Source organism: Cupressus sempervirens, chromosome 5 (assembly GCF_028749045.1).
Source record: "Cupressus sempervirens isolate cs-2001-9-10 chromosome 5, ASM2874904v1, whole genome shotgun sequence".
NCBI classification, from domain to species: domain Eukaryota; kingdom Viridiplantae; phylum Streptophyta; class Pinopsida; order Cupressales; family Cupressaceae; genus Cupressus; species Cupressus sempervirens.
Genome location: NC_143122.1, coordinates 1,019,570,196 through 1,019,589,151, shown reverse-complemented (window position 1 = coordinate 1,019,589,151; position 18,956 = coordinate 1,019,570,196).

Here is an 18,956-nt window from a genome sequence, read left to right as displayed (position 1 = left end):
ATCCAAGTACAAGTCTATTTTAATGTATTCTGAGAAAAATAGTTGATGATGAGTAAATTTTAATTGATGCCGAGCACCATTAAACTTTAGTTCATGCCGAGTAATTTTCCAAAGGATGCTAAACAATGTAGTTTGTGCCAAGTACCAAAAGAAAGTTAATGTTAAGTGTCAACATTATTATAAATATCATGAATTTGATGGATCTGAGTTGACAAGTTTGTTTTCTTGTGTTGTGTGAACCAAGTGGAAGATAAGATTGATGCATTGGTGGCACATAATTCATGGTAAACCATTTTGAAGAAAATTCAAAGAGGATTGAAAGAGAAGTTTCTAGAAATAAAATGGAATGAGGGGTAGATTCATTGAATCCTACCTAATCTATCCTAACCCTTAATTCAATGATGGAGAATGAACAAAAAATATCTTAATTCTCTATTTATAGGGACAGTTGGTCAGAAGTATGGGTTGTCACATATGAGAACCTAAGGAAGACAAGGAGTCTAGGGTTTTTGGTTCATTAAGTGATCTAAGTGAAGATTCTAGATTGGCAAGTTAAGCAAGAAGGATTAAGGGTATGGATGCTTAAAGGGAAAACAAGCTATCAGAGTTGAAGTGTGTGAAAGCCAAGTAGAATGGATGACTGAAATAGAGATATGTAATCTACAAATGGAGTTGTAAGTTGTTATCAAATCAAACCTTATTGTTACTCTCTAATAATTTTACTAGCCTAGGGTAAATCTTTTGGATTAAGTTTGACCTAATAGTCATTTGTAAATCCTTTAACTGGGTGACATTCCAAGAGAATAGTCTAAAGTCCTCTAAAAAGGCTCACTCCTAATAGAGTGATTAAAATCCTTTAACAAGGTCACATTTAACAACATGCATTGTAACCTTCAACAAGGTTTGCCTTTCACATGGCATCACTTCAGAAGAGTGAGAAAGAGTAACATGTTACTATTGGTTTTTCTAAAATTGGGTTTCCACATAAATTGTTATGTCAAAGTGTTTTGTTGAATTTGTTATGTTTCATGTTTATAATTTTTGCAAATTGATTTGATATTAACCTAAAAGTTTTAAGTGATTGCATAATCTTATGGGTGCTTGTATGATGATAAATGTTTTATGGGTTCACTAAGCTATAAAAAGTTTTATTTATATATCTAGACCATGGATAACTAATTCACCACCCTCTTCCAGTTATTCTAAAGAATTCTAAAAATTGGTATTAGAGTCATCTACTTAAGAGGACTAGTTTGAAGGTACTAGAAGCACAAGGATCAAGATGTCAAAATGAGAAGTACCCAAGCTTAATAGAGATAAATTTCTTGCATGGAAAAGTATGATTAAGATACACCTTGGAGGACTTGGATATCATGAACAATCTACCATTACTACTAAGCATGTTGATCCTACTAAAGCCCTAACTTCTAAGGATTTGGAAAGAAGAAAGAACACAACTAGGCAATGTTGGTGATTACCTCTTCCCTAAGCTATGCTGAGTTTGATGAAATCAAAAGTATTGATTTTGCAAAGAAAATGTGGAATGCTTTACACACCATCTACGGAGGAGACAAGAATATTCTAAAGCTAAATTTGAGAGTCTCAGAGGTAATTTTGATGATATGAGAATGCAAAAAGGTGAAAATATTTCTCAATATTATCAAGGATAAAGGATGTTGTTAATGCAATAAGAGGAGCTACTAGTAAAATAGATGATGATACTATACTAAGCAAAGTTTTAAGAGCATTATTGCCTATATATGCTATTAGGACTTCTACAATTCAAGAACTAAAATCTATGCCAAGGAATGATATAAATCTTGAAGGTCTGGTAGGTGGCACTACTTTTGATTTATCTAACTTTAATAATTACAAACCTAAAAATATTGAATATTTCTTCAAAGCTAAGTTGTCATTGAAATAACCTAGTAATATGTGCCTAGTAATAGTGGTACTGATGAGGAAGATAGAGATCAACTTGAAGCACTACTGGCAAGGAGATTTCACATAGATAAAGGCAAGTTTAAAGGTAAACTTCCTATCATTTTTTTTAATTACAATGAGATTGGTCATATTGCTTCTAGATGTACAGAGAAAAAGAACAATAGAGGTGGTGACAAGTACAAAAATAGAAGAGATGAAGACAACAAAGATTACTAAGAAAAACATAAGAAGTCTTTCTACATTGTTGAAGAGGAAACAAGAGCTGAATTTGATGAACATGATGATGAAGTGGTGTATGTTGTAATGAAGGATGAATATGATGAATATGAGGAAACCACACTTGTGTCTTGTATGAAAAAGAGTGACAAATGGATCATTGATAGTGGATGTTCACATCACATGACTAGAGATAAAAGTAAGTTTATTACCTTAAATTATTATGATGGAAATAGTGTAAGATTTTGTAATGATGCACCATGTTTGATAAAAGGAAAAGGTTCTATCAAACTCAAAGAAAAGATCTTATGTGACAATTCTTACTATGTTGAAAGACTTAACTATAATATGTTGAGTGTATCACAACTAAGGTTGAGCTTGAAAACAAGATTTCTAAGATCTATGATATTGATGGAAAACTGATTGGAAAGGGTGATCAAACTAGGAGTAATCTATTCTACCTTGATATAGAGGATGCTACTTGTTTAGGTTTAAAATTTGATGATGTATGGCTATGGCACAAGAGGTTATGTCATGTTAATTTTGATAACTTGGTCAATATCAGTAACATGAGAAAAGTTAGAAGTTTTCATAAGTTGAAGAAGCCTGATGATATAATGTGCAAACAATGTCAGTAAGGAAAAATGACAAAGTGAAGTTTTAAGAGTAAAACCCATATGTCTAAAGGAATATTAGAAAATTTTCATACTAACTTGTGCGGACCAATTGAAGTGAAAAGCTACAAAGGAGATAAGTACATTATGCTGCTTGTTGATGATTATTCTGGAATGATGACAACTATATTTTTGAAATAGAAATCTGATACTTTTCAAATGTTTAAGTGGTACTTAACAAGAGTTGAGAAGGAAATAGGTAAAATTCTAAAATATTTGAGATATGACAGAGGAGGAGAATTTACATCAAATGAGTTTGAGATGTTCTATAATGACAGAGGAATCAAAAGACAAACATCTACTCCTAGAACTCCTACACAAAATGGAATTTTTGAAAGGAGGAATAGGTCTATAATGGACTGTGCTAGGACAATCATGATGGAGAAAAATATCGCTTTAAAATACTAGAGAGAAGTTGTAAGTACAAGTGTCTATACCTTGAACCATGTACAAGTTGAGAAAGGTACTCATTCAAAACCTTTTGAACTATAGTATGGATACTCACCCAATGCAAAATATTTTAAGGTATTTGGAAGAAAAAAATTTATTCTAAAAGATTTTAGGAATTGTAAACTAGATATAGAAAGTGAAGAAGGTATATTCTTACGTTATTCCAAAGATGTAAATCTTATAAGTGTTTAAATACTAACAACTAAAAAGTTGTGGAAAGTGTAAATGTAAAATTTGATGAATATACATAAGTATATGAGGTTGAACCTATTAGTGTAGTTTTTTGTTTTTCCTATTTTGCTAGGTTTTTCCTACACTTTAGTTAATCTCGCTTAGGTTAATAAAGCATGTCTTATTAGGTGAATGGTTGTGAGGTGAGGTGTCACCTTCCTACATGTGAGCATCCATTAGCTATCTTGGGAAGATACTTTTCTATCTTTAGTCTGATAGATGGTTGCTCCTCGTTGGTTGGTGTTGCCACCTCCTCCCTCTTCTTAGCCTATATAAGCATGCTACCTGGCTTGTATTTGTATCTCTTGTTTTTGCATCCTCTTAATGCTATTTTTCTTCCAGCATTTGCATTACTCTCTTGGAGACTAACTCTATGATGGTATTTTGATTTTGTATTAGTTGCATTCATAGTTTAGATATTTATTCTTTGCACTAGTTTTTTGGGTTATTAATCTTATCAGATTCTAACATGGTATCAGAGCTTTTCAATGTGCAAGAGTAGATTTTAGTTTCCTTATTTGAGAGATTCGGGGGGGGGGGCTAATAAACTTTATTGTAGTTTTTTGAAAAATGAAGTATGCTCTTCTCTTGCATCTTTGGATGATCCTGAGAATCAAAAAAGTTTTGACAAAAACAGTTTTTCTCTAGGGTTTGAATCTCAAATCTGACAACCAACTTGCATATTTGGAGTTTTCAATCAGTATTGCAGGTTTCAGCATGCCATTGATGGACTTAGGAAGCTGATCCAGCATTTGCATGCCATATTTGGTTTGTTGGGGTCATTTTTTGATTTTTGTAGCCATTTTTTATTGTTAAAGGCATCTAATTTACACTACAGCAGCATATTCTATACATCAACAAGAAAAATGCTTTTTGAGTTTTGTTTGCAGCCCCGAAAAACTATCTGGGTATCTTTTAAATTTTGCATGCAAGCTGTATATTTTGCAGAATTGAGCATGCAAAGCTACAACCATACCCCTCTCCATTGGCAGGCGCAGATTTTAACGCATTTTTCAAATGTCTCGTTCTTGCTCATACAGACTCTGATTTTGATGATTCTTGTTATGAACTTGACTTTTTTTTGTGCTCTATTTGCTAGTGAGTTGTTTTTTGATTTTCATGCATGAATTCTTCAGAAATTGTAGATTCTCAACTGTGACTGTGCACAGTTCTTGTTTTGGAAACTTCAGAGGATCATAACTTTCTCATACGACCTCGTATCAAGGCGATTCTTTTTTTGAAAGTTCATGATTTTTTTAGTAGATCACAGTGGTGCTATTTGTTTCTTTGATTATTGTGCCCAAGTTTCACATTTAGCATATGCTCTTCATGAGGGTTTGTAATGCATTGAAATCAAGACCACTAAGTATTTCTTTCTAGTGGTAGTTGTAAACGCACTAAAATAAAGTGCCAAATCATATTTCTTTAAGGGGGGGTTCTTTGATTGAGTAAAAAGGGAGGGGGGAATTATCATGGCTAGGTTCTCTTCTTTTTAGCATTTCTTCATCATGGATCAAACAAATATGCCCATCCTAACTCCATACAATTACTTTGAGTGGAAATCATGCATGACAATTCACTTAAGGAAAGCTAGATTAAATAGGATAATTATGGGACTTGAAACTGAACTTGCTAAAGATGAAGACAAGCCTAAGTGGTTTAACAGATGTGATGAGGCATATGGAACATTGTGTTTGTCTATTTCTCCTGACTTGCTATTTCACATTGAGTCTTTGGATACACCAAATGAAGTATGGACAAAGCTAGAAACACTATTTGGCACACAAGATTCAATGAGGGGTCATATGTTGGAAAATGAATTAATTAGTTTGAGTCTAGGCAATTTCAACACAATCCAAAATTTCTTCACCAAATTGAAATCACTAAGGTTGTAGTTAAAACAATGTGGAATTGAAAAGAAAGATGAACAACTGATTCTTAGTATTCTCTCTAAGCTAAGTTCAGAATATTCTATGTTTGTCTTTACCTTCTATGCTACTAAGGGTGCACTTGGTACTCAATTCACCATGCCATCTTTAGATGATTTTGCTGTCAATTTCACTCGAGAATAGGACAAACTAATCCAGATGGGCACTCTTAAGTCCTCTAAGTCACATGCCTTGGCTGCCAACCAAGGCACAAAAGAACAACAAGGACAAAGTAGTAACAACAATAGTAAGGACAAGAAACAAAAGAATAGCGAGGAGAAGAAGGATCAAATATTGATTTCTTCAAAAGAAACTATTGATACACCATCTTCCAAGGGCGATAAGCCTAACAAAGAAAAGGTCAAATGTGCCTATTATAAAAGACCTAGTCATGATGAACATAAATGTTTGCAGAAACAACTTGATCACTTGACATACATTCTTGAGAAGAATAATATCAGTGTTCCTGACTCTTTCAAACAAAGTTCTAATGAAGGATCTATCAAGAAAAAAGAAAACAGCAAGGGGAAAGGAAAGGGCAAGGCCCTTTTTGCAGTTGCTTCCTCACCATCCACTTGGGTTCTTGATTCGGGTGCTTCACACCACATGGCTTCATCTAAGGAAGAATTTGCATCCTTGGAGCCATGTACTATGCCTTCTATTTTGATGGGTGATAACACTCCTGTTGAGGTGTGTGAGAGAGGTTTTTTTGATGTGGGGGATGGCACATTCCATGATGTTCCTTGTGTACCCTCATTGTCAACTAACCTCCTATCAATATACCAGATCACTCACACAGGTTTAGGCAAGCGGGTTGAATTCACTCCTGATTCAGTGGAGATACGTGAGTTGCACAATGATTCTACAGTTGTAGTTGGGAGAGTAGATCATTAGTCACAACTCTATATGTTTTCTCACCTTGTTCCTAATCCTCCTTTGACTATTTTTCTCACTCACTCTAATGATGTGAGCAAATTATGGCATGAGAGGTTTGGCCATCTTAACTTCTACTACTTGCATAAGCTTAACCAGCAGAGCATGGTCATAGGGTTGCCTTCTACTTTGACATTGGAGTCACTTGGAATACATGATAGATCTTCTAATGGGTCAGATTCACTTGAGTAGTCTTCTACCTCCACTTTTGATGCAGAGAGTGATTCAGAGGACTCACCTCCTTCCTCTCCTAGTCATCATTCACAGGTTGATGATTCTCCTCTAGATTCTCCATCTTTTGGTCCACTTTGGGCTAGACAAACCTTGCAATTTGTAGGTGATTGGGTTGGGGATCCATCAGACACCAAGCAGACTCGTTCACAATTCTAGGATGCTCTACATATCTTCATTGCTACCGCCTCAAATCCATAGTCCTTTCATGAGGCTTTTGGTATTTCTAAGTGGGATACAGCTATTCAGGAAGAGTATAGTTCCTTGATGAGGAACCATACTTGGGATCTTGTCCCTTTTTCTAAGGGAAGAAAAATTGTTCAATGTAAGTGGATCTACCGGACAAAATTTGCAAGCTTTGTTGGGGGTTATGGGATACTTCATCTTTTGGGGAGGCCGCTTCCTCTCACTTGGAGTCCTAATTTTCTTTGGGGAATCTCTTTTCTCTCTCTTTTGGGGGAATTTTATGTACATGGGTACCTCATCAGGCTTGACTTGTAGGGACCCATTTCTACATCCACCTAAGCTTCGCTTATGGGGGGTGTTAGTGTAGTTTTTTATTTTTCCTATTTTGCTAAGTTTTTTGTACACTTTTAATAATCTCACTTAGTTTAATAAACCATGTCTTATTAGGTGAATGGTTGTGAGGTGTCACCTTCCTACATGTGAGCATCCATTAGCTATCTTGAGAAGATACTTTTCTATCTTTAGTCCGATAGATGGTTGCTCCTCATTGGTTGGTGTTGCCACCTCCTCCCTCTTCCTAGCCTATATAAGCATGCTACTTGGCTTGTATTTGTATCTCTTTTTTTTGCATCCTCTTAATGCTATTTTGGTTTTAGCATTTTCATTACTCTCTTGGAGACTAACTCTATGATGTTATTTTGATTTTGTATCAGTTACATTCATAGTTTAGATATTTATTCTTTGCACTAGTTTTTTGGGTTATTAATCTTATCAGATTCTAATAGAACCTCTGAAGGAACTAGAAGAATACAAATCATTTGTATACTTATATGAAGGTATGGCTACTGAAGAAGATGCTACAAATCAAGTTACAAACCAACAATAAGTTTCTATGATTACTAAGTCACATACTATGGATGTCAAGTTGCATTTAGCAACCGAATTACATTTAGATGTTAGATTATAAAATGAAGTTGAGGATCATTTTGATTTTGAGGTTAGTGTACATGAGAGAGATGTTGAAATACCTAACATAGATGTACATAGTGGCTCTAAAGTTGAGAGACTAAATTAAGAAACCAGAGGTGAATCAAGATTGTCTAAATATGTCAAGAAACATCATCCTACTGCACAAATAGTTAGAGATAAAGATGCTATACCAATGACAAAGAATAAGTTGAGAAATGATACATGTTTATTGAGCATGAAAGAACCCAAAATATTGAAAGATGCCTTAGAAGATGTGGACTAGAGTAAAACCATATAAGAAGAGAAAGAACAAATTGAGAAAAATAAGACATGGGCTCTATTTCCTAGAGTTGAAGATAAAAATATGATTGATACTAAGTGGGTATATAGAAACAAGCTAGATGAAAATGGTGAAGTCACAATGCATAATGCAAAATTAGTCTGCAAAGGATATGCACAAGAAGAAGGAATTGGCTATAGAGAAACATTTGTCCCTGTCGCTAGATTGGAAGAAGTAAGAACTCAACTTGCTTATTCTGCATACAAAGGTTTCAAAGTTTATCAAATGGATGTTAAATCTGCATTTCTAAATGGTATATTAGAGGAAGAAGGTTATATAGAATAGCCAGAAGGATTTTTTGATGTTAACAATAAAAAATGGTATGTAGATTACACAAAGCTTTATATAGTTTGAAGCAAGCACCAAGAGCATGGTGTGAGAGACTTCATAATTATCTTGTGAAGATTGGATTTGAAAGGACTAATGATAACAACAATCTGTACTTGAAGATAAAGAAAGGTAAAGGTATTTTTTATCTTAAATTTTTGTTGATGATATCATATTTGGAGGTCAAGATTCTTTATGTAATACTCTGCAAATGTAATGAAGCAAGAATTTGAGATGACTATGTTTGGAGCAATCATGTTATTTGTGGGTTCACAAGTACACCAGATGAAATATGGTATATACATCACTCAGTCAAAGTATGTTAAGGAGATACTAAAAACTTTTGGATTGGAAGATTCCAAACTAGTAAGTACACCTATAGTGATAGAACACAAATTGTCAAAGAATGATGATTTAGCTGAGGTGAATCAAATATTATACAAGTATATGATTAAAAAATTACAATATGTAGTATATAGAAGACCTGATATTGTATTATCTCTAGGGATAGTTGCAATATTCTCTACTAACCCTAGGGAGAATCATTTGATGGCTATTAAAAAAAAATGAGATATTTGAAAGGAACTGAGGAATATGTTCTATACTATAAGAAAAATGATAAATTTAAACTAAGAGCCTATACTAATGTTGATTGGGTTGGAAACATTGATGACAGAAAGAGCACTAATGGAGAAGCATTTTTCTTAGGCAAGAGGCTGGTTACTATTGAAATTCTTTAGAATAACTAGGGGGGTGAATCAGTTATCCAAGGTCCAGATGTATAAATAAAACTTTTCACAACTTACTAAATCCATAAAACATTTATCATCATGCATGCATCCATAAGATTATGGAATCTCTTAAACTTCGTATGTTACTGACAAATCAATTTGCAAAAATGTAAACATGGAACATAGTAAATTCAATAACACACTTGACACAATGATTTACATGGAAACCCCATTTGGGAAAAATCACTAGTAACATGCTACACTTTTTCACTCTTTTGAAGTGATGTCTTGTCAAAAGCCAACCCTATTAAAAGCTACAATATACATTGTTAAATGTGACATAGTTAAAGGATTTCAATCACCCTATTAGGAGTGAGCCTTATTAGAGGACTTTAGACCATTCACTTGGAATGTCACATGGTTAAAAGATTTTCAAATTATTATTAGGTCAACCTTAATCTAAAGGATTTACCCTAGAATAATATAATTATTAGAGAGTAATAGTAAGGCTTGATCTGATAACAAGTTCCAACTCCATTTGAAGATTACAGATCTTTATTTTAGTTCTCCATTTTGGTTGGCTTTCACATGTTTTAGCTCTGATAGCTTGTTCACCCTTCAAGCATCCATACCCTTAAGTCTTCTTGCTTAACATACCAGTGCAATCTCTCAATTAGGTCACTGAATGAAGCAATACCCTAGACTCCTTGTCTTCCTTAGGTTCTTCTACATGACACCCCTTTCTTCTAATCATCCATCCCTATAAATAGAGAACTAAGATCTTTTATTGTTCATTCTCCATCATCCAATTTATGGTTAGGATAGATTAGGTAGGATTCAATGAATCTACCCCTCATTACATATTACTTCTATAAACTTCTCCTTCAATCCTCTTTGAATTTTCCTCAAAATGGTTTACCATAAATTTTGTGTGACCAACTCATCAACCTTATCTTCCACTTGGTTCATGCAATCCAAGAAAATAAACTTGATAGCTTAGATCTATCAAATTCACTATGTTTCTAATAATGTTGGCACTCGGCACCAACTTCCTTCTAATGCTCAAAACATACTACTTTGCTCAACATCCTTTGTAAAATCACTTAGAATGAACTAAGGTTTACAGTGCTTGACATCAACTAAACTTTACTCTTGACATCAACTATTTTTCTCGACATACAATAAAATAGACTTTTACTTGGCTCCAACTAAGTTTTTGCTTGGATTGCACTAACTTTTCCAAGCACCTACTATCCATTTGGTCAAGCTTGGTAGACAAACTTTTTTTTAACTTGTTCTTCTAAATTTTCTTAGTGTAACCAATCTTTGCAACCTTAAGTAGATTATTAATGCACTATGACATCACTGCTTTCATTGATTCTTGTACTTCTTTTCCATATCATAACTCAACCTTTCCTCTAGGTGCTATTGTTACATCATTTAATCAAATCCTATTCATCAATCAAATAACTAATAGTATTTAAATCATATAAGGGGTTGTCTTACTAGTGAAATAGTAGGTTTGACATTAGTGACAAAACAATGATTGAAACACATTTATTACACTAGTATCAATTTGTGTTCAACAATCTCCCTCTTAGGCATTGATGGCAAACCAAACTAATCGACCATATTGACTTCGTTAAAATAGTAAGACCAACAAAATACCAAAAAAAAAATAATTCCTTGTACTAAAATCTCTCCCTCTATCAGCAACTTTCATCTTCTGAATAGGTTACAAAATTCTATTCTGTTCTGTTTTAATCAATTAGATTATCAATAATCAATTCATCCTTATGACTCCCTCTAAATTACTTCTTATTTCTCCCTTGTAAAATATCTCCATCGTACTAGGTAGATAGATGTTATTAGTAGATACACTTTCTTTCTCAATAGTCAACATTTCTCCCTCATACCATTTGTTAGGATTTCTCCCTCTTTGTTCTATCTCTTGTATTTCTCCCTCTTTAACAACAATGCCAAAGACTTGTCATCTTACTATGCAAATATAAAAAAATTCAGTTTCTCTTTAGTCACCTTGCTTGTGATTGATTTGTATTTTAAGCTCTGTGATTACTTTACCTAATGTAAGATCCACTACATCAATGTGTAATATATGCCAATCAACTTGTGTGATGTAGGGTACTCCTTTGTTTCTTAGATATCTTTTCATAGGGGTATCACCCCTAGTTTACCTCTTAGATACTCATAAGCATCCTTAGGTAATGCTTTTGTGAAGATATCAGCAATTTTCTCTTTTGTGTTAACATATTCCATCTTCACCTCTTTATCTTGAACTAATTCTCTCACATAATGATACTTTATTTCAATTTTCTTAGTCTTTGTGTGCATCACATGATTCTTTGATATATTTATAGCACTTGTATTATCACAATAAAGTATCACTGGTTCAGTGATCTCTTCTTTCATATCTTTGAGTAGTTGTTCAGTCCATATAACCAACCTCTTGCCTAAGAAAAAGGCTCTTCCACTCTTTTTATGTCATCAGCATTCCTTCCCAATTAGCATTAGTATAAGCTATTAATTCAAATTTCTCATTTTTCTTGTAGTATAGGCCATATTCCTCTATTCCTTTCAGATATTTTATTATTCTCTTTACAACCATCAAATGATTCTCCCTAGAATTTGTAAAGAATCTTACAACTATCCATATAGACAATGCAATATTAGGTCTACTATGTACTACATATTGTAATTTTCCAATCATAGACCTATATAATGTTTTATTCACCTTAGCTAAATCATCATTCTTTCATCATTTATGTCCTATCACCATAGGTGTACTAACTAGTCTAGAATCCTCCAATCCAAAAGTTTTCAATATCTTCTTAACATACTTTGATAGAGTGATGTCTATACCATATTGTATCTGATGTACTTGCAAACCCACAAAGAACTTGATCTTTCCAAACATAAACATCTCAAATTTTTGCTTCATTTCTTTTCTAAAAGCCTTGCATAAAGCATCTTGACCTCTAAATATGATATCATCAAAAAAAAATTAGATAACAAAATACATTTTCCTTTCTCTATCTTCATGTATAATTTGTTGTTATCATCAGTTATTTCAAAGCCAATCTTTACAAGATATTTATGAAGTCTCTCATACCATGCTCTTGGTGCTTATTTCAAACCACATAAAGCTTTGTGTACTCTACATACCATGTTCTTATTGTTAACATAAAAAAATCCTTCTAGTTGTTCTATGTAAATTTCTTCCTCTAATATTCCATTCAAAAATGTAGATTTAATATCCATTTGATAAAATTTGAAACCTTTGTATGCAGAATAAGCAGGCAGAGTTCTTACTCCTTCCAATCTAGAAATAGGAGCAAATGTTTCTCCATAGTCAATTCCTTCTTCTTGTGCATATCCTTTGCATACTAATCTTGGCTTGCTACTTGTGACTTCACCATTTTCATCTAGCTTATTTCTATATAACCATTTGGTGCCAATCACATTTTTGTCTTTTGGTCTAGGAACTAGAGTCCATGTATTGTTTTTCTCAATTTATTCAATCTCTTCTTCCATGACTTTACTCTAGTCCATATCTTCTAGGGCATGTTTTACTATTTTGGGTTCTTTCATGCTTAGAAAACATGCATCATTTCTCAATTTGTTCCTTGTTATTGGTCTAGCATCTTTATCTCCAATAATTTGTGCAACAGGATGATGCCTCTTGACATATTTTGACAATCTTGATTCATCTCTGGTTTCTTCATTTGATCTATCTACCATAGAGTCACTATGTACATATCTATTAGGTAGTTCAACATCTCTCTCATGTACACTAATCTCAGAATTAGAATGTACGTCAACTTAATTTTGTAACTCATCATCTAAATGTTGCTCAATTTCTAAATGCAACTCAACATTCATAGTATGTGACTCGATAGTCACTAAAACTTACTATTGGTTTATAGATTGATTTGTAGCATCTTCTTTAGTAGGCATACCTTCATTAAAGTATACAAATGATTTGTATTCTTCAAATTCCTTCATAGGTTTAGCCTTATATACTTCTGCATATTCATCAAATTTCACATTTGCACTTCCACAACTTTGTTAGTGTTAATATTTAAATGCTTATAAGCTTTACTTCTTGTGGAAAAACCTAGAAATATACCTTCTTCACTTTTACATCTAGTTTAGCATTCTTAAAATCTTTGAGAATAAATCAGTTGCTTCCAAATACCTTAAAATATTTTACATTGGGTGAGTATCCATACTATAGTTCAAAAGGTGTGGAATGAGTACCTTTCTTGACTTGTACATGGTTTAGGGTATAGATAACTATACTTAGAACTTATCTCCAGTATCTTAAAGAAACATTTTTCTCCATCATGAGTGTCCTATCATAGTCCATTACAGACATGTTCCTCCTTTCAATAATTCCATTTTGTGGATGGGTTCTAGGAGAAGATATTTGTCTTTTGATCCCTTTGTCACTATAGAACATCTCAAACTCATTTTATGTAAATTTTCCTCCTTTATCAAATCTCAAACATTTTAGAAATTTACCTATTTCCTTCTCAACTCTTGCTAACTACTACTTAAACATTTGGAAAGCATCATATTTCTATTTCAAAAACATAACTATCATCATTTTAGAATAATCATCAACAAGTAGCATAATGTACTTATCTCCTTTGTAGCTTTGCACTTCAATTGGTCTACACAAGTCAGTATGAACAATCTCTAGTATTGCTTTAGAGGTATGAGTTTTACTCTTGAAACTTGACTTTGTCATTTTTTCTAACTGAAATTGTTTGCACATTATATTATTAGGCTTCTTTAATTTACACAAACCTCTAACTTTTCTCATGTTACTAATAATAACCAAGTTATCAAAATTAACATGACATAACCTTTGTGCAATAGCAACACATCATCATATTTTACAATTAGACAAGTAGCATCCTCTATATCAAGGTAGAATAGATTACTCCTAGTTTGATCACCTTTTCCAATAAGTTTTCCATCAATATCATATATCTTAGTAATATTTTTTTCAAACTCAACCTCACATCTTGAATTATTTAATAGTGACACACTCAATAGATTATAGTTAAGTCCTTCAACATTGTTTGCATTTTCACATAATTTGTTTTTTTGAGTTTGATATAAAATTTTCCTTTTATCAACATGGTGCATCATTATCCAATCTTACACCATTTCCATCATAACAATTCAAGGTAATGAACTTACTTTTATCTCCAGTCATGTGATGTGAACACCCAGTGTCAATGATCCATTTGTCATTCTTGTTCACACAAGATACAAGTGTAGTTGCTTCATCTTCATTAGATTTGTTCTTGACTACAACATACACCACTTCTTCATCATGTTCATTAGATTCATGTTTTTTTCCCTCTTCAACAATGTAGCAAAACTTCTTTCCTTTTCCTTTGTAATAATTGTTGTCTTTATTTCTTCTATTTTTATACTTGTCACCACCTCTATAATTCTTCTTCTATGGACATCTAGCAACAATATGATCAAATTCATTGTAATTAAAACAAATAACAGGTAAGTTACCTTTAAAATTGCCTTTATCTCTTTGGAATCTCTTTTCCAGTAGTGCTTGAAGTTGATCTACATCTTCTTCATCTATAACACTATCACTGGACACATACTTTTTCCTTTTATTCTTCTTGACATTAGGTTCTTTCAATGACAGTTTAGCTTTGAAAGAATATTCAATACTTTTAGGTTTGAAATTATCAAAGTTAGATAGCTCAAAAGTAGTGAGTCTACCTACCAAACCTTCAAGAGATAGAGTATACCCTAGCATACATCTCAGTTCTTGTATTGCAAAAAATCTAATAACATATATATGTAGAAGTGTTCTTAAAACTTTGCTTAGTGTAGTATCATAATCTATAGTACCAATAGCTCCTCTTATTTCATTAACACCATCTTTTATCCTTGAGCAATATTGAGCAATATTTTTAGCTTCTTTCATTCTCATATCATCAAACTTACCTCTGAGACTCTCTGATTTGGATCTTAGAACAATCTTGTCTCCTCCATAGATGGTGTGTAAAGCATCCCACATAGATGGTGTGTAAAGCATCCCACAATTTCTTTGCACTGTCAAGACTTTTGATATCATCAAATTTAGCATAGCTTAGGGAAGAGGCAATCACCAACATGTCCTGGTTGTTTCCTTTCTTCTTTTTCAAATCCTTAGCAGTTAGGGCTCCAACATGATCAACATGCTTAGTAATAATGGTAGATTGTGCATGATATCCAAGTCCTCCAAGGTGTGGCTTCATTAAAAAATTTCATGCAAGAAAGTTATCTATATTAAGCTAGGGTACATATCCTTTTGACATCTTGATCTTTGTGATTCTAGTACCTTCAAACTAGTCCTCTTAAGTAGATGACTCTGATACCAATTGTTGGAATTTTTTAGAATAATTGAGTGGGGGGAGGTGAATTAGTTATCCAAGATCTAAATGTATAAATAAAAATTTGCATAGCTTAGTGAACCCATAAAACATTTATCATCATACATTTATCCATAAGATTATGCAATCACTTAAAACTTGTAGGTTACTATCAAATCAATTTGTAGAAATGCAAACATGAAACATAATAGATTTAACAACACACTTTGACATAATGATTCACATGGAAACCCAATTTGGGAAAAACCATAAGTAACATGCTACTCTTTCTCACACTTCTGAAGTGATGCCCTGTAAAAGGCCACCCTTTAAAGGTTACAATTCACACTATTAAATGCAACCCTATTAATGTATTTCAATCACCCTATTAGGAGTGAGCTTTGATAGAGGACTTTAGACCATTCACTTGGAATGGCACCTAGTTAAAGGATTTACAAATGACTGTTAGGTCAACCTTAATCCAAAGGATTTACCCTAGATTGATACAATTATTAGAGAGTAACAGTAAGACTTGATTTGATGACAACTTAAAACTCCATTTTTCTCAAAATAATTTATCATGAGTTTTGTGCCACCAACTCATCAATGTTATCTTCCACTTGGTTCACACAACACAAGAAATCAAACTTGTCAGCTCAGATCCATCAATTTAGGATCTTTCTAATAATGCTAATACTTGACATTAACTTGCTTCTGATGCTTGGCATAGACTGCATTGCTCAACATGCTTTGAAAAATTACTTGGCATCAACTAAAGTTTACTAGTGCTTGGCATCAACTAAACTTTACTCATTGTTAGTGAATAGATTGTCCTCCAAGAAAATGCATGCAAATACCATTCTAAATGCCCAAGTGGGAGGATTAATCAGCACCAATAGTTGGACAAGTTATCATTGGATTGATTTTTATCGAGTACAGTTCTCCGTGCAAGATATAAAATGAATTGATTGAGGATGCTTTTAACCAGAAAGCACAAAAGGATTTCAAACATCTACCTGTAAACATAGAGTAGATGCAGAAAAACTAAACAACTACAAGAAAATGAATGGTAAATGACACAAAGTCCATTCACCCTAACATGCTACAAAGGATGAAATCAAGAAATATGTTTTCCATCTTCTTGAGAAAGTGTAGAAACAGAGCTATGAAGATGTCTTGCAATCTAAATGTATATAAAAAATAATGATAGTAAAAGCACATTTAGAGAAAACTAAAGTGACACAAAGATCACAATTAGTGGAAAGAGGATTGCTCAAACTCTAAGTTTTGATATACAATCAACTTTCAAGTCTCCCTTCCTTAAAGTATAAAAGATACAAAGACCATATTATGCATTTGCAATTACAATCACCATTAAAGAAAGTTGTAACAAATAAAAATTCTCCTATTGCTAACACATAGTTCAGAATAGGAAAATGAAAACTTTCTCTACCTCCCATAACCTCATAAAAAAATGGAATAAAAAATTGGGTAAAACTCTTCTCCCTATTGAAGTCCACAATCTCCAGTATTAGAAAGAAAGATGGAACCCCCTATATTGTTGTTGTTGGCTTATTTATATTTTCACTTCCCATGGCTTTTTAGTTTCCCTAACTTATCTTGAAAAAAATTTATGGATTCCCCCTTTCCTCTTAACATTTTCATGCTTCGGTAAACACCATGTTTTCTGGTAACAAAATATCATGCATTTATATATTTTTCTTGATTATCAAATAAGAGTATTTAAAAAAAAATTATAACCACTTTCTATATTGGATCCCTTTAAGTCAACCTTTATTATTTTCCCGCACCATGCTTTAAACATATATGTTGCATGGATAATATGAATTAAAGTTCCATATATATATATATATATATATATATATATATATATATATATATATATATATATATATATATATATATATATATATATATATATATATATATATATATCTTTGATCTGCATCATTCCATTCTTTAAACTCGATGAATCTCACACCTTCATTTTCCAACCAATCATGATGTGGCTTCATCTCATACCTATGGGTGTCTTTGGATGTTATAATAAACAATTATTATAGTTTCCTTCAATATCAATGTGCCACGATAGATGGATGCTTTTTCTCTATGGCCTTCATGCATACATCCCCTTTATTGCCTTTGAAATGGCCTTCTAATTGGTGGGTGCACAAAATCTGCACTTCAATATGACCTTCACACATGAAATGTGAGAATCCCAAATTGGATTAAAGTCCTTAGAATGTGAGCTCAATCCTCTCAGCTATCAATGATCTCCCTATATTTTATGAATCATTCAATATGTATTTGTTCTTCACTATCGGGTTTTCATGAAGATAACTAAAATCTTTCATCAGCACAAACTTATACATTGCCTTCAACATTTGTTATGAAATTCAACTGTGGGTTTGGCAATATCACCATGGCATTCTTATGTACATGCATGAGATTGAGAACTAGAAGGATCAAACATTGATAAGATGACACAATACCGTCTGTGAAATTACCATCTTGACATGTGAGTTCATTCTCATGTTCATACCTTTAGTTGCTTCCACAAAAATTGATTGCATTAATAGCAATTTACATTCAAAATATGCTATCATGGAGTTGAAAGGGAACTCAAGCTTTTTCTCTCCATGCATCTTCTGTATCATCTTATTTAACACGGCTATGTATGATGAAGACCACGTTCATTGTTTCATTATTGATACTCATGCCATCACCATAACCAGTTGCAGATATAATGCACAGGAAAATACTAGTGAGCCCATCATGCACTGCATAATAATCTAGCATTATCTTCCATGGGATGATATTATTATAAGAAAAACTAACCCGAGTACATGTGTCTGAATAGGGGCATTTGGTTTGGTTTTTACACCAAATAGGCTTAGAAAAATTGGTGAAAAGCCATCAGTGACATACACTGAATGTTTCATCCATGCAGCTTCAAACCCATTCAGTAATTAGGATCCTCATTTATTCATTCAGTCTTTTTGGATCATTCCTTAAATTCATGAATCATAATCATTTAACTTTCAAATCCACCTCTTTATCTTTCAAAGGAAATGATAAACTTGGTGATGTAGATCTATGTGTGAACTTGATGCTCAAAGAAATATAATCCCCAATGGAACATTTGAGTTCTCTTTTATCCATAGAGGTTTCATGATAGGATTAAAAAAATTCATTCCACTATAATGATCTTTTAGCTGGGATCAAGAAGTCAACCCTACTCAGATCTTCCAGTTTACTTGTAAAATGGCCAACTCCAAATCTCTTGAATCATCATAATTTGAAACTCTAAATCTATAATCTTCTGAATACACATATATTGAACCATTGATTTTACTTGAGAT